The sequence below is a fragment of the Dipodomys ordii genome, unplaced genomic scaffold, assembly GCF_000151885.1.
Source record: "Dipodomys ordii isolate 6190 unplaced genomic scaffold, Dord_2.0 Scaffold3, whole genome shotgun sequence".
NCBI lineage: Eukaryota > Metazoa > Chordata > Mammalia > Rodentia > Heteromyidae > Dipodomys > Dipodomys ordii.
The window spans coordinates 37,452,574-37,476,126 of NW_012267219.1; the positions used below are offsets into that span (position 1 = coordinate 37,452,574).

The 23,553-nt window shown below is 49.7% G+C and overlaps 1 protein-coding gene across 1 annotated transcript in view; it reads left to right on the forward strand.

Moving 5' to 3' along the window:
• Nucleotides 1-23,553, forward strand: part of LOC105987789 (ankyrin repeat and BTB/POZ domain-containing protein BTBD11-like) — a 61,859-nt gene that overhangs the window by 1,484 nt on the left and 36,822 nt on the right. The window lies entirely within an intron of this gene.

Genomic DNA, 23,553 nt, shown 5'->3' on the forward strand with positions numbered 1-23,553 from the left:
GGTGCCCCACCTAACTCGCCCAACTCTTGGGCGCAAGTTCGTCTTGTGTCCCCCCCCTCTCCACACCCCCTGGTGTCGTTGAACCGGGGCTTTGGGAGGGGCCACCCAGCTGCAGATCGTCAGAAGCCCCGCAGGTTGCATCCCTTACCAAGCCCTCACTCAGGTCCTGGAGCGCAAAGCAGTCCGGGTCGGTGCGCAAAACCCCAAGGCGAGTTTCCAGGGCGGGTGTGAGGGTGTTTGCGCCTAGTACCTACTTCTCATTTATTTATTTATCTTGTGCCAGAACGCGGTTCAGATGCGCCTTTCCCGTACCCGCGAGCTAGGATCGGGCCACCACCGCGGGTTCTTGCACTTGTCCCCTCCCCGCCCTCCCTCGGGGGACGCTGGCCGGGGGTAACCCGGGAAGGGGCGGGGGCCAGCGGCAAGAGCCCCTGCCGACCAGCCGGCAGAGGTGTGGCGTGGTGAGAGGTGGAGTCCGCAGCGCCAAGTTTGTTTTCTCCCCCTCTCCCGACGCCCTTCCCCCCCCCCCACACCCACACCCAAAGCACCAGTCCCTCAGTGGCCACGTCCAGCTCCGGCCACTCAGGGTTCCGGGCTGGCGGGGGAGCCGCGCCTGTCACCCCCGGGGACGGGAGGGAGGGAGGCTCGTCAGGTGAGGGCGTCGTGCTCCCACGGATCTGCCCTCCCCTCTCGGTGCGCACGCCCCCTCCCCCGATTTGGAGACTTCCCCTGGCGGGTTCGAACCCGCAGCCGCGTAGGGCGCAGAGGGGAGGGCGAGGGTGGAGACGCGTGCGTTCGAGCTGGCCCTCGCCGCCCCGCCGTCTGTCGCCGAAAGCCCGAGGAGACACTTCAAAAGCTTCAATTTTCCACAGGAAATGGTAGAAGCGTCACTGGGGACTGGAGGAGCTGGAGTCAAACTTTTGTTATATATTCAGTGGTTTGGCCGGAGGTTGGCGGGCTCGGGGCTGAAATGCAGCCCTTCTGGAGATTTCAGTCGTGTTGCTGCCTGTCTGTTTCCCGGGGACCCCCGGGAAGGGATGGAGCAGGCGCGACGCGGCCCGGCCAAGTGTGTGCGTGTGTGTGTGTGTGTGTGTGTGTGTGAACACAGGTGTGTTCATGTGTGCGCGAGCGTGTACATGTGCAGATGTGTACGTGTGTGAGTATGTGTGTGGGAGTGCCCGGTGAGTGTGCGCAGGAGCGAGCGAGCTCAGGGCCCTGGCACACCGCTCCAGCCCCAAACCCCTTGGAAACGGGCCCTGCTGCTCAGCTCCACTCCTTCACCTGGATTTGATCATCTGTGGGGGATGGGGAGGAAAAGGCAAAGTGTGGGGGGGAGGGGGTTGGTACGCATCAATCCCCACACATTCTCCAGGGTCTATTTGCCAGAGCCCTTCCCCCTTCTTTGCCAGCCAAAGAAGGGCACAGCACAACCCCCATTGATGATATCTACATACAAGGGCACACACACACACACACACACACACTCCACATCCAGGCTGAGAACTCCACATCCAGGCTGAGAATGGAAACATCTGGGGGAAGGGGGGAGGGAAAGACAATGTGCTTCTTCACAATGAGGGGATTCACCTGTCACCATCCACCACCTCCAGGCAGATTGGTCTCTGGTTGGAAGCCCACTGCTCCTCTTCCTCTTCCCCCCAAAAAAAAGAGCCCAGAGGGGGTGACTCCTTCCCCCTACCTCTTGGGGCTGGGACCCCCTTTTTCTTTCCATCTCCCTCCATTGTCCTTTGTGAGGAATTCTCATCCTCCTCAAAATAATCCCGTTTTGCAAACCGGGGGACCCTGTCCCCCTTGTCCACCAGTCTGTTAAACTGTGACTCAGCCACTTTGCTGAACCTCAGAGGCCCCTCATCCACAAAGCAAGGAGCCCCGCGTGCATGCCACGAAGCCCCAGTCCTTCTGTAGCTCTGTTAGCAGCCTGTCTGCGTTTTTTCAAATAGATTGTACTTTTATGATCCTTCATCATGTCTTGTAATGACAGTGTTGGTGCTTATGCTTTTTTGGAGTAGGGATCATTTCAGGAAAGAAAAGACCACACTGTTGGTTTGGGGCAGGGTGAGTGTGGCTGGCTGTTTGGTTCCCACACCACTGAGCTTAACTCCTGGGATTTTGGGGGGGGGATGTTGGGGGGAGGAAGCAGGGGAGAGAGGCCTTGGACCTCCTCTGGAAGGAGACAGTGCTGTAATTCTCTGTGATCTCTTCATCTGGGCTCCTTGGGCTTGTTCAAAATGGCAGGGCATGTGTGAGGAGCTGTGGAATGAGTGAGTAATGCCTTAACCACGTGAAATATACATTAAACATCAGACCTAGTTCTTTGAGCTGTGTTTTTCGTGGCAGGTTTTTCTGAGCCAACAGCCTTATTAAGGAGAGCATAACTTTCCTACTAGATTTAACTCAGTAACACCACTTATTCATTCATTTGGGAATTCATTTGTTAGTCAATATTTATTGAACAGTTTCTAAATGCTAGGAACTCAGTACTGGAAAAGAGATGAGGACAGACAGCACTACTCTCTATATTAATCCATCTCATCTCCCAGTGTTCAGTGTTCTTTCGAAAAAGCGCTAGAAGAGGGAACTGAGGAAGGAAACTTGAGCACCTTGTATAATTGAAGGTGGACAGCTGAGCTTCACATCACATTACTCTGTTCTTTCCTTCCCCTCCTCCCCTACCACCTTTGGCAGTACCAGGATTTGAACACTGGGCCCTGTGCTTGCTAAGCACTCTACCACTAGAGCCACACCTCCAGTCCTTTTACTTTTTCAGATAAAGTTCCTTGCTTTTGCATAGGCTGGCTAGGGATCATGACCTTTCTACCTCCACCTCCCAAATAGCTGTGATTAAAGGTGTGAGCCACCACACTTGGCAGCGTCTAGGCCTTAATTACTATCTTATCTGGTGCTAGTGACAGATGAGTCTCCTGCCTTCGGGTCGTCCTTCACTATCTTCATAATTGAACGGAGACTCTGTATAACTTGACATTATTTTTGTCCTGATTGATTCACCTTTTGTTCCTACCAAACTGAACCAGGCAGTACCGAACTTTACATTTTCACATGCCATATTCTTTGCTAAGTTTAAGACAGAGCCCAGTACACGGTGCTTATTAAGTGCCTTTTGAGTTGAACAAGTTGATGTTCTATATTATGCAATGACAATTACTTTTGGAGGTTCTCAAATCTTCTTTGGTGTGTATGTGTGTGCACACCTGCACCGAGCCCTGGTCCTGAGCCTTGAACCCAGACTCTGGGCACTGTCCCTCAGCTTTTTCACTCAAGGCTAGCCCTCTACCATTATAGCTACAGCTCTTCTTCTGGCTTTTTGGTGGTTAATTGAAGATGAGAATCTCACAGACTATCCTGCCAAGGCTGGCTTTGAACCACGATCCTCAGATCTCAGCCTCCTGAGTAGTGAGGATTACAGGCATGAGTCACCAGTGTTCGACTAAATACTATTTTAAAACCCAGAAAGAATGAGAAGGGAAGACTGGAAGAGGCCAAGGGTTTGGGGGGAGAGGGGTGAAACCTGACGGAAAGAGCTCGCCTGGAATCTCAGCTGTGCTACTTTGTCGCAGGTGACTTTTGCTGAATTTGGTTTTCCTCATTTCCATAATGAGGACTCCATCAGAGAACCCAAACCTAGCTCATAGGGGGAGATTAGAGGCTTAGATCCGATTCTGTCTCTGAAAACCCCAGCCACATAGTAGGCACTCGATAATAATGACTTCCTTAAGAAACAGATTCACCAGTCTGGTGATAAGGGTACTTTGGGGATTTTGAGTTATCTCTTTCATTTCAGGGATCTCCAGTGATTTTTTTCCTAAACATTAATTAACAGAAACCCTTGCTAATACTGCCTTGGTGGCCGGTGGTTTGCAGGTCATCTGTTTTTCTGTAACCAGTGGGCTCAAGTTCGCAGTAAATACTTGCTAGGCAGTTTTCCTGTCTCAGAGCTGGTCATTCTGTTCTTTAGTGTTGTGTCTTGTGCTGGACAGAAATGTTACTTGAAGAATGCAGCCATCTGATGAGCCAACCTTAGAGTGTCTTTCCTTACTGCACAGATTTTTAATTAACTGGCTCAATGTAAATTAAAACCTGGAATTTAGGTCAGTAGAGGGGTGTGTGTGTGTGTGTGTGTGTGTGCGCGCGCGCGTGCATGTGCACATTTGTCATTTCCCTGCTGTGCCATTTAAGTTGAGTGTTTCAGGAAAATAAAATAAAAGTAATAACCCAAGAAAGCCTTCAGGGACCAACCTGGAAAAAGGCAGGTCAAAGTCTGGGTGCTGTGGCTTGAATAGGAGGCAAACCTAATTCTAAATCTGTTACTTGGGGCTGGGAAGGTGGCTCAGTGGTAGAGTGCTTGCCTTGTATGCATGAGGCCCAGGGTTCGATTCCTCAGCACCACATAAGCAGAAAAAGCCAGAAGTAGAGCTATGACTCTAGTGGTAGAGTGCTAACCTTGAGCTGAAGAGCCAAGGGATAGTGCCCAGGCCCAGAGTTCAGGTCTCACGACCAACAACAACAACAAAAAATTATCTAAATCTGATACTCTTTATGACCTTGTGCCAGATGACACATTCATCCTCTAAAAGTACTCTAATTATTATTTATTACTATTATTATATTCATCATCATCATCATTATTACTATCTCTGCTGAAAGGTAAATATAAAACAGCCATTGACTCTGGAATCAGACATACTTGTAAATTGTAGTTTTCCAATCTGTAAAATGGGTATTGTAACAATAATAGCTACTCTCACACAGCTTATTACCTGCCAGGTGCTGCTTAAGTATTGTAATATTGTACTTACCATATCAGCTATTTATAAAAGACAATCTCAGGTCTCCATAGCTTGTCACAATAGAAGATTATTTCTCACTTAAACTCTGATTGGGAGATGAGTAGGCGGGGCAGGGTGAGGTAGGTACTAAGCTTTGATTGGTGGAGAGTTTGCTTTGTGTATGGTCAGCTTGTGGCTTCCAGTGTGCCCTTGGACAACCAGCCAATAGGGCCTGTAAGCAGGAGACAATCTGAAGAAAGGTATTGTAGAAGGAACCTATGTTGCTGGGGCCTGCATGTCATTCATTGGCTACACTTGTCCCTGGGACTGTTTGCCCACCATGTATCTGTGAACATCCTTGTCCTTCTTGACTTTTCCTTGAGGGAGAAGCCACTTTCTCTCTGGTCCCCACTGAAAGCGATGGATCTTTGGATGGAGCTGGGTTATATGCACCCATACTGGCCCAAAGAGCCAAGTCCGCTCCTGTGTTAGGCTTGATTCTGCTCTCTGCAAAGAATTTAGGATTTCGTTGTTCCTGCCATGGACCCAGTTCCGCGCAGAGGGAGGATTTTCTATGTTCATTACTCTTCGTGGCCATTGCCTGAAAGTAGGTTTGGAGGGCTCTAAATCTAAAGTTTAATGCGTTTGCCTTGGGTGAACCAGCTTGCAAGGAACGGGTTAGACTGGAATTTGTCAGTCAAGCTCTTGAACTTGCTTACAGAATATTTGTGAGGATCAAAGAATTTTTTGGACACTCAAAGATTATTTTAATGCTGCAATAGCAAAATGACTTAAAATCCAAGCTTAGAGATTTTACCAATGTGCTTTCCTTTACTGTTTAGTAGGATTTCCAGCTCTGCATCTCTGTTGTATTAATCAGCTTTGCAGCACTGTGATGAAATACTTGAGGCAGCTACCATGATAAAGAAGAAAGGTTTATTTAGCTCAGTTCGGGGTGGGGGTGTTCAAGGGTATTGGCTCAGGTCTGGATGAGGATCCTGTGGTGAGTAGCAGATGATAATGGTGAGGGTACCTGGTGGAGTGAGTGGTCCTGGAGGAATCAGGAAGCTGGGTAAGGCCAACCATAGCCGGGCCAGGTGTTTCAGGAGCCATATTCTTAATTCTTTCCCAATCCCAATGCTCAAGCCTGGGCCGCATTTTATTTCTGGATCTTTGTACCTCTCCCTTTCTCTCTCATTGTCTTGGCTTTTACTGTTTAAGGTCTAGAATTAGTTGTGTTTTCCTCAATTATTTCTTTCTAATTTTTTCCTTGCTGGCTGATTTCGTACGTGAGCTCTAATAACCTGTTAAACTCCACTAGGAGCAATCAGAAAACTATATTAGCTTTTTGATTTTCTACCACGTTCAGTCTGGCTGAAGTGGTGTGGTGCCTGTGGAAATGGTCAGCGGTCCGCCAGCTGGAGCAGGTGACTGAGAGGAACTCCTCTGATTGGGTGTGGTGGACAAAGTCTGGACAATCCTGTGGACATTTGTTGTTGTTGTTTTTATACTGGGATTTGAACTCATGGCCTTATACTTGCTAGACAGGTGCTCTGTTATGGAGTCCCAGCCTAGTCCTTTTTGCTTTAGTTGTTTTGGAGTTTATGCCTGGGCCAGCCTGGATCACGATCCTCCTATTTATGCTTCCTGTGTAGCTGGGATGACAGGCATGTACCATCGTGTTCAGCTTTTCCTAGTGGAGATAAGCTCTTGTGAACTTGGTTTACAGGTTGGCCTCAAACTGCAGTCCTCCTAATCTTGGCCTCTGGGGTTGCTAGGATTATAGGCATTACCACTGGTACCCAACTTGTGAGAGGTTTTTATGAACAATTCCCAACAGGTCCATTGATTCCTTCCCCATGCCAGTGGCCCCAGGGCCTTAGTTAGATGCAGAGGGGCTGGAATTTGTGGCGTCTCTTCGCTGGGCAGGTGGATTTCCCCACAATTCTACTTTAAGCCTTTTTTTTCTTTTTGTCCATTGTGGGACTTGAACTCTAGATGCCTGAGTGCTGTCCTTGAGCTCTTTAGCTCAAGGCTAGCACTCTACCACTTGAGCCACAGCATCACTTCTGGTTTTCTGATGGTTAATTGGGGATAAGAGTCTCACAGATTTTCCTGCCTGGGTTGGCTTTGAACCGAACTGTGATCCTCAGATCTCAGCCTCCTGAGTAGCTAGGATTCCAGGTGTGAGCCACCAGTGCCTGCTCCTAAGTCTTTATTAGAGAGCCAGACCCCTCAATACCTGGAAGCAGGTACAATGAGTAACCTACTTGGCAGGCTAAGAAGTTGGAGGACAGAAAGTTTAAGGAATCTGCCTTGAGTAACCCAGCTTGCACGTGGCTGGCGGGACCGGAATTTGTCAGCCAGGCACTCAGACATGCTCACAGAATATTTGTGAGGACCAAAGACCTAATAAACGCAAGGTGTTATCCCAGTATCTCATTCTCAGCACATACTTAAATAATGGCTATCTATTATCTACCTTCTCAGGGATCCTGCCATCCTGTGCTGGGAGGGAGGAAGGCTGAGCTCAGCAGCGAAGCTCCCTGTGTGGCCACAGACAGGAACTGGAAAGACTAGGGGCTCCAGGAGAACTGTGCTGTGCGCCTCACTCTCCTCCTCTGCCAGGGCCAGGCCAGGTACCATGTTCATCTTTCCACATGAATGACCTCTTTTCAGGACAGCCCTGGTCTTGTGAAATGGGTGTTCCTGAACCCCATTTTCCTATGGGAAATCTGAAGGTCAGAACAGTTCAACCACTGGTTTTAAAAAGGATGTCACCCTGACTAAGTGGTAGGCTTGGGGTTTGGGCTCAGTAGCTTGTGCACTGAAGCAGTGCTCAGTTCTGGGTCCTGCGTGACTGGCAGAAGTGGGTGTGGCCGAGGGCAGGGCTGAGGCGGGGCCAGGGGGGATTTGCTGTGTTAATGATTGTATGTATATGTATATGGGGGGTGCAGTACTTAGTCCCCACTCACCCGTTCCTCCCTGATCTATAGGTTGGGGGGGGATGAAATTAGTTAATTCAGGACAGTCTTAGACACCATCATACATACTCACTATTTATTCGTAGATATTATGGGATGCTTCTTAAAGGCACAGTCTCTGAATCTTGCCTCATTGACTCAAAGATTTCAGTCCATAAGCAATGGACTTCTGGGAGTGGACCACTTACCGGCTGATGTTGGGCAGAAAACTCTGTGACTCAGCTTTGAACTCAGGGCCTCCTGCTTGCTAGGCAGGTGCTCTACCATTGGAGCCACATCTTCAACCTCTTGTTTCGTCAGCATTTTATGCCTGGGCCATCCTGGGCTGTGATTCTCCTCCTTGTGCTTTCCTGGGTCATTGAAGATGACACACACACACACACAAGGCTGCATGCAGCCACAATGTTGCCCCTGCAGCTGGGATAGAGGTGGGTGCCAGCATACCCAGCTGTGGGTTGAGATGGAGTCTCACGAACTTTTAGGCCCAGGCTGGCATTGAACTGTGATCCCTCTCATCTCTGCCTCCTGAAGAATGAAGATGACAGGCTTGAACCACTGTGCCTGGCTTAAACACAATTCTTAGGGCTGGTGTTGAAGTGCCTGGTAGGTAGGAAATGCTTCCTAAATAGTAGCCCACAATTGGTCATTTTTTGTATTCATTCATACAGGTACTGGGTCAGATGTGAAGTCCCCGTCTTCATGCAGCTTGCTGGCCTGTGGTAGGCTTAGTTCATGCATCAGATGACAATGCAGATGTAAACTTGTGCCTTTGGCAGCAGCTGTGGAGAAGAGGAGTCCTGCTCTGTGCTCTTCGCTTGGGCTCTGAGCTGGTTGGAGGCATGGGGAGACTCCATGAAGGACATAGGGCTTCAATGAAGCTGAGGCAAGGCCAGTTTGATGGAAAAGATAGGAAGAGCATGCCATGAATGCAAACAGCATGTGCAAAGGGCCTGTGGCAGAGAAGAGCACTGTGGGAAGAAGGAATTACAATGGGAGCGGAGGTGAGGGGAGCCTGGCAGAGTTTTAGATCAAACAGGTGCCAGGTCTTTTCTGAGTGACCCGGAGAGCCTCGGAGAACTGTGTGTGGAGGAGAGGCGATGATCTGGGAAGCTCCTGTGACTGCAGCACAGACACACAGCAGATTGGAAAGAAAAAGGAGTGGATGTCTGTTGGAAGGCCAGGGAGGCGTGATTACCATGCTTTACCCAATAAGAAGCTGAGGCCGCAGGACTGTGTCTGGGCACAGAGTGGGTCTGCGGGAGCTCAGGCTCCACAGGGGTCTCCAATTAGACAGTGGCTGAACCAATGACAACCAGGCTGCGAAGAACAGGTGTGCCAAATGCAGGCTCACCTTAGCAGCGTGGAGCACCAGGGGCCAGTGGGGAGTGGGGATTGAAATCTGCCACCCCAGGCCAGCCCTGAGGCGCCGGGTTGTGTGGATTAACCTATTGTTCCTTGGGTCCCTAGGGCAGCCTTGAGGTCCACAGCACAAGAATTCTGCCAATATAGCATCCCCTGCTTTTCCTCCATTGATCTCTCTGAGTTCAAGCCTGGGGAGCCAGCTTGGCCATTCCCTCCCCCCCACCCCTGTGCTCAGCCCTTCTCCATCTCTGCCCCTCCCCCTCAGCCCAGCCAGACTGGCTTCTTGCCCCCTGGCAGGCCTTTAGGCCCTGGGTGATTGGCTAATCACCACTCTGTGTGAACTGCATGCAGCGGAGGGGGGAGGGGGCGCGTGAGTGTTTGATGGGGACCGTGAAGCTTCTGGAAACATGGGCACTGAATGATTGATGGAGAACAGGAAGCTTCCAGAAACATAGGCCCTGAATGATGGGGTACCAGGAAGCTTATGGAATTATGGGCACTGAGTGATGGATGGGTACCAGGCAGCTTCTGGGAACTATGAGGTCTGGGAGGAAAGCGCTGCTCCTCCCCGGTGCTGCTGGGGGTGGGGATGGCGGGGGCCACAGCGGCGGAGGGTCCTGGCCATGGAGGTGACCAGCCAGGGAGAAGCCTTCCTGAGAGGGCCGGGTAGGGGTGTGGAGCTTCGGAGGACGACACGGGAACCATCAGGAGAACAAGAAGGAAAGCAGACGCTCCTGCCTGTCAGAGGCGCTGCTTTGGGTGGGGTTCAGCCCTGGTGCAAGGCCCTTGGGGGCCAGATGCCCGTCACTCAGCCTGTGGAAGGTGGGCACCGGGCAGGAGAGACAAGTCTGGCGTCTAGGATGCCAGGTGTGTGTGTGAGGGGGTGCAGGTGTGCGCGCAGCCTCTCTGTCCTCCGTCTAACCCCTTGTCTGCTCTGCTTGCAGTCATCTTGCTCTCCTCACTTGAGAGCTGAGCCTTCCACACAGCTGTGAGCAGGCTGGCACTCTTCGGCGAGCCCAGCACGTGGCTGGCGCGGCACAGGGGTCCAGGAGACGGAGGGTCCCTGATTCCTCCATTGAGCAGAAAGTCACCAGGGGTTCAGGGATGAGAAGGGGACCTGGGCTGTAGGACCCACACCCCTGGCCTCTCTGAGACTCAGCTCCCTGGAGAGGCTGGACCTCAGGTTCTGGGGTTCTAGTGTTGCGGGTGGCAGCTGCTGCCCCATGTGCCTGGCCCTGGCTTCGGCTGTGAGGAGCCACAGCCATTGGAGGAGAGGAATCATGGGCTCCGCTTTGCTGATGGGGTGGCGGGAGTGGTGGTTAGTAAGATTGGGGCTGAGTTTCAGTCCCTGAGTCCCTGCCTGGCTCCTCCCTGCAGTACTGTGTGGTGGGAATGTGGGAAGCCCTCCCCTGTCCTTAAACACGGAGGGCTTACAGCCAGAAGAAGGCAGAAGAGGAGCAAGCTGTTCAGAGTTCTCTGAAAAGGGAAGCAAGTACCTGCGTTTTCCAAGATGGCGTTGAACTTCAAAGGAATCATCAGAAAGAAAAGTACTTCGTGCATGGTTACTTAGTCTTTCCTTCAATCATTTGTCCACATTTTTTTTTAGTTGAGCATCTACTGTAGACTAGCATGACCCTAGATCCCTAGTATCCCTAGCAGATCAAAACAATTGCCTCCACAAGACTTACATTGAGGGGCTGGGCAGTTGGCTCAGTGGTAGAGCGCTTGCCTTGCATGCCTGAGGCCCTGGGTTTGATTCCTCAGCACCACATAAGCAAAAAAAAAAAAAGCTGGAAGTGGCACTGTGGCTCAAGTGGTAGAGCACTAGCCTTGAGCTGAAGAGCTGAGGGATAGTGCCCAGTCCCAGAGTTCAGACCCCACGACTGGACCCAAAAAAAAAAAAAAGACTTACATTGAGTTGGGGGAGGTCCTAAGTAATCAACACATCCTGTGAAGAAACGATAGAGGGTATTAGAACGTGGGTCCCACCATTGGGGGGTGGGGAAGACAAGGTGGGGATCAGGAGATCTAGTGATGGTGAGTTGTAATTACGGTGTGGTAAGGGTGGTCTTATTGAGAAGGTAACACAGACACTCAGCTGTGAAAGAGTAGCAGGAATTAGTCATGTTGATGGGGAAAGCCAGTGCAAAGGCCCTGAGGCAGAAATCCGAGCGCCAGAGAAGTAGGAGTGAACTAGGAGAGCCATGGAAAGCTGGGCCATGGAAAGTCAAGGCGGGTAAGTCCTCACAGACCACCAAAGACTTTGGTGTTCATTCTTAGGGATGTCATGGCAGGGTTTTGAGCCAGGATTGCCAGGGGTGGCTGCTGGTTAAAATAACAGAGTCCAGAGGAGCAAAAGCGAGGGCAGGGCAGGCAGTGTGTGGCGATCTGAGCCGCAGAGTAGGTGTCCTGGACCATGGGGGAAGCTGTGGAGGTTGAGTTAGAGGAGGGGGCTCATGCCATGTCTCCAAGGTAGCCATCTCGCTGGTTTGGATGCATGTGAGAGTGGGTTAATAGGAAGGGGTAAGGCCCAAAAGCCTCTGCTGGAAACAACTGGAAGGTAAAGTTGCCACCACGGCAGTCTGGTGGTGGCAGGAAGTGCCGCCATCATCGGACGGCTCAGGCCAAGGCGCTTCTGGCTGTCCAGGGTGACATTTGACCCGGAAGCAGTCGTGTTTAGGAAGAAGAGGGAGTAGGGAAGGCAGGAGACTGAAGACCCAGGCCTTTCTGGAGTCAAGCGGGAGAGGCTGCACAGGAGCAGCCGGGGAAAAGCCGGGATGTCTGAGTGTCAGTGGAAGGAAGCACATCCTACCGGGGTTGCTGGGCCGGTGGTGGGCAAGATGGCTGTCCTCTTCTCAAGCTGAGTGAGCATGTCTGGCCAGGGCTTCAGACCCAGCAGAGATGCAGAGGAAACGTGCTAGTTCCCAAGCCCATCCCTTGCATGTGTCTTCTAGACAATGGGGACTTGGCCAAATCCGCATTTTCTCTCTGGGTCCCCTCGAGGGTCTTTGGGAGCCTATGGGGGTGCAGTGGTGAGGTTTTCCACGCTGCCCTACCCACGCACATTGGTAGACTTGCTTCCGTGTGGTGGAAGCTAGGCTCGTGCCCCAGGTATACACAGTTCGGACAGTGCAGGCCTGCAGGTGTGTCGGCCTGTCCTTCCTGCCTTGACATCAAACCGGCATCTTCCCCGTGGCTGTGCTTTGGCTAGGGCTATGGAGTCCATCTGGAAAAGCACAGGACTGGAGCTCAGAGAAGCAGCTGGGCCAGGTGACGTGGGCAGGGGGAGAGCAAGGTGGGCTCTGTGCCTGACACTTGGACCCGAAAGGGATGAAAGGAACACAAATAACGGCGGCTAGCCAATGTGGTAACTAAATAGTGCTGGTATGCCCACTTTCCTCCATCCCAAGGTGACTGCCCTTTCCTCCCCTGGCCTTTTTCCTGAGTCAAAGCCCTTTTGTTTCCCCCTCATACCCCAACATGCAGACTTCCCAGGTGGCCTCTGTGACTCCAGGGAGCAGAGGCAAAGCTCATCAAAATCATCTCTCTCTGAACCCCAAAGAACCCCGTGTCCAGCCAGACACTTCCCAGCTTTCCAAGCCAAATGGCTAGCTGTCATCTGTCCAGACTGGCACCCTCAGCCCTTGCAGGCCTGACCTGGAACTCTGGCTGGCTTCTGCAGTGGAAGGAGCTTTCTGTTTTGTCCTAAGAAGTGTTTGGTGGCTGAATAGAGGCTATCGGTCCTGGATCTCCATGGCCTCACGTGGGCCAGGGATGACTTTGGGAAACTGACCCACGTGACCTTGAGTCATGTATTGAAATCGCTCATCTGTCTGATTTTTTCTGGGGAGGGACCAGGGTGTGGTGGTTATAATGAAGAGTTTGTGGCTAGAGTGCTTCCTTCAACAACTTTGCCACCTTGTCAGCTTTCTCATGGGACCTCTGTTTCCCCCACTAGAACAGGGCCTGCCTCCCAGGAGCAATTTGGAGGATAAAATGGAATGGTAGGATGTCAATGCAAGCTTAATGTGCAGTGTCTTAGGTTCAATACACTCCAGACTGCACTGGAAAATTTTGGATTATGATATTGTCCTCCGGGCATCTACTATCTCCATCACAGCCCTCATCAGATTACATTGAGTGGTCCACTAACCTGGCACCTTCCTCAGACATTTTTTTCTGTCACTATTACAGCCTCTGGCACACAGTAGGCACTTTACCATATTTGTTTGGTGAAGGAGCAAGGCTACAGTACGCATGCTCCACTCAGAAGGGCTGAATCTGTTTGTCTGGTTTCACGGTTGTCTCTCCAGCACTTTGGTGGGTGCTAAATAAACCTTTGTGGCCAGTGAAGTGAACAAGAGATTTAGTGGAAACTAGCTGATGGGCGAAACGAAGAGCCCTTTGCAAACTGCCTGCCTGTGAGATGCCTCTATATTTCTCAATTCTCAGCCCTGAAAAAGAGTTTTTTTTTCTTTTTACAGCTTGTCTCCCTTTGAAGAACAAGAAAGAAATGAAAGCTCATTATTGCTCTTTTTTTTTGGCTGGTGAGACCATACCTCACCCTAATTCAAAGTAGAAAATCATGTTTGCGTGGACTCTGGGATGAAAGAGCCCTCAGCATCTCCCTTGCCTTTGGTCTGGGCACCAAATGGAGTTTGCAGACCTAACTCTAAGGAGATTCAGACTTCTGTGAGGTCCCATAGCATGGCTGTGATCGAAGTCCTGAGGGTTAGAGGTAGAAAGTCTCACAGAGGGCTGATATCTCCACCATTTGCAGTTCCATGCTGCCCTGCCCTCCTGCAAAATGAAGCGAGATTTTGTCCTCTTCTCTTAGTTATTTTTGTTTGTTTGTTTTGTTGGGGGGACTTGAACTCAGGACTTGGAAGGTGTCCTTGAGCTTTTCTGCTCAAGGCTAGCACTTTACTACTTTGAGCCACAGCTTCTGTTCTGATTTTCTGGTGGTTAACTAGAGACGAGGGTCTCATGGACTTTCCTGCCCAGGCTGGCTTTGAACAGTGATCCTCAAATCTCAGCCTCTCCTGAGTAGGATTAGAGGCATGTAATCCTAGCACAGGGCTCTGTTTTTTGTTTGTTTTTTGGTATAAGGAGTAGAGCTTGAATTTAGAATTTGGCTTTTTCTCTCAAGGCTGGCATGCTACCACTTAAGCCACATCTCTACTTCCAGATTTTGTTTTTATTTAGATACTGGGGTTTGTACTAAGGGTACCACTTGAGCTACAGCTCTGCTTCCAGCTTTTTGCATGGTTAATTGGAGATAAGAGCCTCACAGAATTTCCTGCCAGACTGGCTTTGAACTGCAGTGCTCACATCTCAGCCTCTTGAGTAGCTAGGACTGGATTACAGGCATGAACCACCAGCTCCAGGCCGACTTTGGCTTTTTTTTTTAATGCTGATTAATTAGAGAAAAGAGTTTCTTGGATTTGTCTTCATGTTTGACTTTGAACCATGATCCTCAGATCTCAGCCTCCTAGGTAGCTAGGATTACTAGCAGTATGCCTTTTCTCTTCCCTTAGTTCTGATAATCACATGTCTCATCTAGTAAGTCAACAGATGCCGGGCTCTGCCCAGCAACAACCCAATATTATGTCATCCAATATCTCCAATACCTCCAATGGGGGACGTTCATTGGTTCCACTGTACAACAAAGAAAACAGACTCAGGGACTCGCTGAAGACCTTATATAGCAGGAGTGTAGGAGCTGGGGGTCCAAGCTCTGGTCACCTGGATAGTTGTCACTCTGTTCTTCTGTTAACCACATCAGCTGCTTCTGGCCAGATGCAACATGGCGTGTTAAAACACCCCTGACATGCTCCAATGATGCTAGACACAGGGCTCTAGCCATCAGTCAATTCTAGGGCAGGCGGAAATCAGCCAGCCAATGAACAGTCGATTGATGCATCTGCTTGTTGATGTGGTACTGGGAAGAAAGCAGCCACTGTTTGCTCATTTGCCTTGGGGTCTGCTGCTCATGGTCATCTCTCTCCCCCTCTCTTCATCCTTCATCTGGGAAATGATCAGGGCCTACTATGTACTGGGTTCTGGTCTAATTGGAAAGTGCTTGCCATTACTAATATCAAATCTCATCACTTGGTAGGGAAGACTAGAACAGTGTGACACTTATTGGCTCCGTAAGAGTGGGTTAACCTAATGTTGCTATTGACTCACTCACATCTGCCTTGTCCTCCTTCCCCAGGGACCAAAAACACCTGCCAGCAAAGTGACACAGCAACAGGAGGCTGCTGGGAGCCAGGAGATGTTTATTGGCCTATACTGTGGAGGGGAGGGGGGGGCGAGAGGACGGGTCCTGGGGTTTGAACTCAAGGACTCAGTGCTGTCCCTGAGCTTTTTTTTTTTTTTTCTCCTCAAGCTAGCATTCTACCACTTAATCCACAGCTTCACTTCTAGTCTTTTGGTAGTTAATGGATTTCAGAATCTCATAGACTTTCTTAACCCGGGCTGACTTCCAACTGAGATCCTTAGATCTCATTCTCTGAGTAGCTAGGATTATAGGCATGAGCCAACAAACAGTGCCCAGCTTCTGACTATAATTTTTGAATCCCACAGAACCTTATTAATACTAATTCTTTAGAATTACATAATTTATAAAATCATATTAACCGGATGTGTTTGCCGGTGCCTATAATCCTAGCCACTTGGGAGAGAGGCAGATTCACAAGGATCACAGGTAGAGGCCCAGCCACAGGCAAAAAGCTCAAGATCCATTCACCTCAAAATCCTTATCTAATCTAGCTACTAGTCTGTGTTCTGGATCTTTATCATATCTTGTGCTTTTCAGGAAACAGCCTGTGTGCGTGTGTGCATGCACTTGTGCCTATGTGTATATGTATACATGTGCATTGTAAGTGTTTTGTGTATGTGTGCCCATATCAATCAGCTCAGCAGAATTACCAGAAATTTCTGCCAGATTCTAGCAGACATTGCATATTTTCTATAGATCTGGAGTTTGGGTTAAGTTTGAAAAGATTTGTGGACTGTCATGTGTGCCCCTGCCCCTATTTTTGTGTTGTTGTTGTTGGTCATGGGGCCTGAACTCTGGGCCTGGGCGCTGTCTCTCAGCTCTTCAGCTCAAGGCTAGCGCTCTACCACTTGAGCCACAGTGCCATTTCTGGTTTTCTGGTGGCTAATTGAGGTTAAGAGTCACATGGACTTTCCTGTCTGGGCTGGCTTTGAACCATGATCCTCACATCTCCTAAGTAGCTAGGATTACAGGCGTGAGCCACCAGCACTGGGCTTCGGCCCCTATTCCATGCAGGTTCCGACCATGTCTCCCAGGAGGCCACCTCACCACCATTGTGTTTGTGGCTGAAACCTCGTAATGATTTTGTTCAGATTATTTTGCTGTGTGTGTATCATCGCGCTCTCGTGGGGAAGGCTTGTATTTTCTCTGACATTGTCATGTGCAAAGTCTAGTGACCCTTTCCTACCCAACAGGTAATGACATGGTGGTGATAAATATTGAATATTCACAATAGTTGCTTCATGTTAAGTGTTTTAGCCACCTCATTCCTGTATTGATTATGGCTTTGCAACTTCCTTTGATGTTGGGGAGCTGATAATGTTCTTTTCTTTGGATCCAAGAATCCCTAAGAACAGAGTTGTCCTGTGGAACCAAGTGGTCCTGTGCTTATGACATAAAGGGACCTCAGGAAGTTCCCTCTGACTGAGGTGGGGTGAGGGTAGGTGGGGAGAAGATCTCAAAGCCTTCTGGAAGAAAGGCAGGGGAGCAGGTGTTGAAGGATGGAGAGTTTGTGCATTCCAGAGAGAGGGTGGCAAAGGATCCTCAAGAAGGGTTTATCTAGAAAGTTCCCAACCCTGTATGACACTACCTGTATTTAAATTTAGTTGGGCTTGTGTTTTATAAGTGCATACAACAGTAGGCCTACCTCTACCTATAGGTATAGATACTCACATATGTATATTAATATGCACATGTGTAAGCATGTCCATATATAATGTATGTGTATGTCTATACATTTACTTATTTAATGTATTCTGGTACTGGTGCTTGAACTCAAGGCCTTCTACTTTTGCTTAGCTTTTTCTGCACAGATTGTCTTTGATCCCTGCTCCTTAGATCTCAGCCTCCTGAATAGCCAGGATTACAGGTGTGAGCCACTGGTGCCTGGTAACATAACATACTCACATTTTTAAGGGACTCTTCCGTTTGGTCTTCCTTTGACTGCCTTGAGCACAAATTATCCCAACAGTATTTTAGGTGCTGAGGATCTGTGATGAAGTATCAAAGGCAGTCAGAGGAGAGCTATTCATGGATCCTGTGTTCTACAGTGGAGGCCCACCACGAGCAAATTCCCATTCAAATATGGGATGTGATTTCAGTGATAAATTGGCATTAATTCAAGGATGGTGGTTTAGATGGGCGGCCAGCTAGAAGGGCCTCTGTGGGGTGGTGACTTCCGCCCAGGTGAGGAGGAGCTTGAGCTCCAGGCCAAGGACAAGAACATGTTGGAACCACACTGGTTCTTTTATGGTTTCTCTCAGGACTTGTGGACCTGCCTTGCTGCCCTTTGAGTACCTGAGGTCCTGTGGCTACAGCAGGGTTGGACTCCCCATCTAGCACCCTGTATGCGCTTTGAGCCACATTTGCAGATGGTGGTCAGCCTCTGTTCTAGGCCCAGGGTGATGGGTCGTCAGCCTAGGCTCTGCAGACACTCATGTCTGTAGGCTCTCCAGACATTTCCTCTGCTGTTCTGGCAGTAGATCTGTTTGCACTTTGGAAGAGTTGTTCTCCAGTAGCTGGCCCTGGTCCCAGGAAGAATGTGGGGCAGCTTAGCCCAGCAGCACAGCAGTGAGCAATTTCACCCGGAAGGTTGGGTGCTGGGCTTCCAAAGAGGGTGACTCAGAGCTGGGGTGCACAACAGGTTTCCTGGTTGCTCACCTTCGCCCATTCATTTCCCAAACACACACTGGGCCTGCGCATAGCAAGGCAGAGGTACAGAGCTGTGTGAAATCTAGGCAGATGTTTGAGCTTGTGAAGCCTTTGTTCCTTCTGTTGTGAAACAGGGGTCCTGGAGGTTTGGATTGCAAGGTGGAGCAAGGAAAAAGACAGGCTGACAATTCAGTTTGGAAGGCAGATTAAGAAGCAGTGTTTTTTTTTAAATGTAAGTATATCTTGAATATTGTATGTTTAGCTGATATTCTAACTCTGCATCCCTCCCTTTTTTTTTGACGGTAATGGGGGGCTGGACTCTGGGCCTGGGTGCTGTCCCTCAGCTCTTCTGCTCAAGGGTAGTACCCTACCACTTGAGCCACAGCTCCACTTGTGGCTTTTTTCTGCTTATGTGGTGCTGAGGAATCGAACCCAAGGCCTCATGCATGCGAGGCAAGTATCTACCACTGAGCCACCTTCCCAGCCCCACATCCTGAATTTTTAACTGGCAGCATTACCCAGGGATAATGCTTTAATCATGCCTGCAGCTGGGGGCGTGTAACTCAGTGGCAGAGTATTTATTGGCTTAACCCTCAAAACTGAAAAACAAACAGACAAGCAAAAGGAAAACTCCAAAGCTTAGCTTTATGGAGCCCCCACTAGCAGCAGAAGAGACATGAAAAACTTAACATTGCTTGGCACAGTGGTTTTGACTCCTGATATATAGGTTTAGATAGAGTGAAACTGACATCTCTCTCCATTGGGACACTTACGAACTCCAGGCTCGCCCAAGAAGCCCCCAGTGAGTGGGGGATGGATACTACAGGATGCCCCAAATGCCAGTGCCTCAGTGAACCGCAGGGTTTGCTTATCCATCTAGCGAGCCATCCGGGAAGATGAACTTCATGTTCCTCTCTCTAAGCAAAGGGTGACCTTTGCTGTTCAGCAAACAGACAAGCCATGACTTCTATTGTATTTTCTCTAGGCCATTTAAGTATAAAACAGACAATAACTCAGGAGGAAAAAAAATCCCAGGTCTGCCTATGTTATGGAATCTGTACTAGCCAGATAACCTGGCAATCATATACTATCCTGCTTTCCTGAGGCAAGAAGCAAATTTGCCATGTACCACTCAGGGCTCTAATAGGAGACACAATTGGCATCTCAGGCTCCAAACTAAAGTTTACCCAGTGCCCTTGTTTTAGGTAAAGCCCTAAAAATACTGAGAGAACCAGTTAGGACTCTTAAAGGGCCAGACACACTCCCATGAGCCCTGGCGAATGCCTGCCCAGTACTGGCTGCCTCCCTTGCCTTTCAATGAGGCAGCAGGGCTATTTTCATACATTGAGAGGGTTGTTTGAAACTCCTGAGAGCAGGGAGACTGTGGCAGGCTCCAGTGAGGAAGGAGTCTGGGCTGACTGGACCGGCCAGTGAGGCAGGTGGCAGGATGCACCACAAGGGTGTTGAAGATGCTGGTAGATGGCGGGCTTTGCAGCCTTGCAAGGTTAGTTGATTAGTATGTGCCAGGCCAGGCCAGGCCAGACCAGGCACTGTGCTCTAAGTGGTTTTCATGCAATGCTCCTCTTGACCCTCACTCCATTCTCTGTGCTTATGGGGGGAGGAGGAGGGTGTCCATTTTATAGGTGTTTTGGCCACTTGCCCAGCCATGTGGCCCCCCTCTGTACCCTGGAGCACTTGTGGCCACAAGGTACTTCCCTTTCCCATGGTCCTTGTGACATTCGAGCTGGCTCCTGTCTGCCACGGACATGCCTGCTGTCTCTGCCTGTGGTGGTGGGGAGAGGGCTGGGTCTGACCTTTAGTGTCCCCTCCACATTGGCATCTGTGGGGCACCCCCATGAGGGACCGGTATCCCCTTCAAGCCAGCCACGAGTCAGGCTGAGCCAGGAGGCCTTTCCCATGTGACCTCGCGTGCTTCCTTCTAAAGGTGCTGCTTTGTTCTATCCACTTGCTGGCTTCTTTATTAATAGGTAAATCCATTCCTTCACTAACGATTCACCTGATGTGTTCCAAAGAAAATGGTGAACAAGTAGACAGTGTTGCCTTTGTGCAACTTGGAGTCTTAGTGGGAAGGATGTGGGAATAACAGGAGTGGGGAAGGAAGGAGGGGGTCTTGGGTCTCCCCCCTGCCCCTCAGTGTTGTTCCCAGTGTTCCTCTATCAGTGGAGGGAGGAGTGATCAGATTTGTGGTTTTTGAGCCTTTTCTGTGGCTCACGGCTGTTGGATGAAAGAAAGGGGAGGGGCTGGGAAGGTGGCTTAGCGGTAGAGAGCTTGCCTCGCATGCATGAAGCCCTGGGTTCGATTCTTCAGCAACACATAAGCAGAAAAAAGCCAGAAGTGGTGCTGTGGCTCAAGTGGTAGAGCGCTAGCCTTGAGCTGAAGAGCTGAGGGACAGCGCCCAGGCCCAGAGTTCAGCCGCCCCCCACGACGGACAAAAAAATGTAGGGGGGAAGAGATCAGGACTAGGCAGGGTTGACAAGGGAGAGATGAGATGGGGGTTCTGGGGAGGCAGAGAATGAAGGGAGGGATTGGATAGCAGGATGTCCAGTGACCTACACGGACTACTGTTTCTCATTACCTCCTAAGAGTCCGTGAGGTGAGACAGTTCTTCCAGGATCAAAAATTCTCAGGATATTATTAATAGTCATCTGGGATCATTTGTGCCCAGGCTTCTTTTTTTGGGGGTGGGGTGGGGTATGGACTGGTATTCTCCTGGAATTGCAACTTGATGAGTATCCTTTTGAAGAACTACCAGGCTGATTTCCAAAGAGATTGTACCGGTTACACCCTAGGAGCAGCACGTGAGAGTTCCAACTTGTCCACATCATTGACAACACTTGTTATTATCTCTGCATCTGACTGTAGCCATCCCAGTGGGCGTGAAGTGGTTTTCCAATAGGGGAGTTTCACCAAAGGCACGCTTGAAGCCCTGACAATTCACTGACCTGTTTTCTGGCTTGGCGATTCTTCCTTTTCCAGGCTGTGATGACTAACTGTACCTTGTGTGGCCCTTTGGACTCTGCCTCCTGTTGCCTAGCACAGTGCATTTGAGAATCATCCATGGACTAGTCCTTTTTTTTTTTTAAATTTGTGGCTGAGTAGTATTTCATTGTATGATGATATACCAAGCGAGGATTCCTGCTCTTGTACACAACAAATTTGGAGCCCTCCCTGCCCCTTGATGGAGGGATCAGACATAAATCGAGCCTTCTCTCCTTGGTGTAGGGACTTTCAAAGATTGGGAGACCCTCCCCACGCTGCCAGCGATGCTGGAAGGCCTGGTTTGTTCTGCCAGTTTCCTCTGAGCTGCAGAGATAGGCACACAATCCATGAGCTGCAGGCCCTGTGGCGTGCAGATCTGCTGGGGATTAGAGTTTCTCTGCCTGCTGGCTCTGACACAGAGATCGCTGTATGTGACCCTCAGCCCACCAAGGCAGGTGGCCTCTGGACGGCCCAGAACAGCTGGCACCTGGGAGTCCTAGGCTCCCACTTCCCAGCTGTCTCCCTTCTCATGAGGGTCCCCCAACCTTTCTTCGGCTGATACATAAAACCTTTTTCTCCAGGCCTTTATCTGTTTTCATCTTTTTGTGGTAGACTTGCAAGGCGGGGCTTTGAGGAAAGCATTTCGCCAACTTTCTGTTACAGGCACAGGGAGATGCAGCGATAACAAAATGGCTACCTACCCGGGTAGCTTTCTACGTCAGAACCCACCAGGCAGGTCTCATAACTTGATGCTAGGGAGAAAACAAGGTCCCAAGTGAATAACTCATTTCTTCAAAGCTACACTTCTGGTAAGCCAAAGGGAAGGATTAGAATCCACCACCCAGGAGGCCTACACTTCATCGTTTGTGAGGTGACTTCATGAAATCCTTCCATCTCTTGTGCTGTGACTTAACTAACATTTTTGTTTGTTTGTTTAGCAAAAAACATGTCTGGTGCAAGATAAAAAAAAGCGGTGACACAGAAAGTTTGCTGTTCTCATATCTCTGTATAATATATACATAACTCAATTCACATAACTCAAAATAAAATTATATAACATATGTAACTCAAGATAAAAAGGATCATGCCCACCTTGGGCCAACGGTGTCCACAGCTGACAGGTGGGTCAGGGCTAAGGGAGGGCATGGTTCAGGCGACAATGACGATTTTACAGGTCTGTCTCCCCTCACCCCTGCCCCATGGGAAGCCACAGGTAGGCAGGGCTGGGTTTTCTCCATCCTAGAATCCTCAGCACTAGGTAGCACAACAGAGCTATTGTGGAACATATGTGCATGTGTACACACACACACACACACACACACACCAACGCCAATCCTGGGGTTTTACCTCAGGGCCTGGATGCTGCCCCTGACCTTTTTTGCTTAAGGCTAGTACTCTACCACTTGAACCACAGCTCTACTTCCAGGTTTTTGTTTGTTTTGTTTTTGTTTGTGCTTCATTAGAAATAAGAGTCTCATGGGCTTTCCTGCTCCTGGCTGGCTTTGAACTACAATCTCAGCCTTCTGAGTAGCTAGGATTACAGTCATGAGCCACCAGCCCCCAGGGGCAGGAGGGATTTCTGTCCCTGCCTGTGGAGAGGAGAGCTGAGCACTGTGACTCAGCTGGGGCGCACAGAGTAGGTGGAGGCTGATGTACTTTCTCCATGAGAAGCCCTTCCTGCTGGCTCAAGATGGCGGTGGGCACTGTCATCTTATCCAGGTCCATCCAGCTACTCACGTATTGGCTAGCTTTGGTCCTGATGGGTAGGAGATGGCGCTTGATGTGTCTGGGCTGAAAAGCTCTTCCTTGGGGAATAACAAAAGTCGCTATTATCTCTTACAACTGTGAAAAAGTTGACTTGTCTGGGAAATTCCTTCCATTTTCTTTCTTCCCTCTCCTCCCTCTCTCCTTTCCATAAACATTAAACCACTTACTGTGTACTAGATGCCATCTCTGAGATCCAGCAGGAAACAGTGCAGAGAATATCTGGTCCTCCGTAGAGCTTCTATTCTCCTGGGGTGGGGGTGGGGTGCAGGGAATAGATACCATTTGAAATGTAAAATATATAGTCCATTAAGTGGGGCTCTGTGCTTCTGAGAAAAACAAAGGCCAGGAGTAAGGGTGGTGACTGCCAGGAGGTTTTGATTTGAGCCGGTGTGGCAGGGGAAAGGCATCGTTCAGAGGTTGATATTTTAGTAGGCTTTCAACAGTTAGGGAAGGCGCTGTATAGATGGCCAGGAAGAGGGCTTTTTAGGTAGGAGGAATGGCAGGAACACACCTGTTCATGTTTGGAGACTAGTGAGGCAGCTGGCTGTGAATGAGTGTAGGAAATGAGTCCAAGTGAGTAACAGGGTAAGGTGCCTGGCAGGGAGGGTGGGGTGGGGGTGGCAGAGCTAGGAAAGGTTTTGGAATTGTATCCCATATTGATTCTCAAAACATCTCTGAAGCACCCAACACCCACTGATTAAGA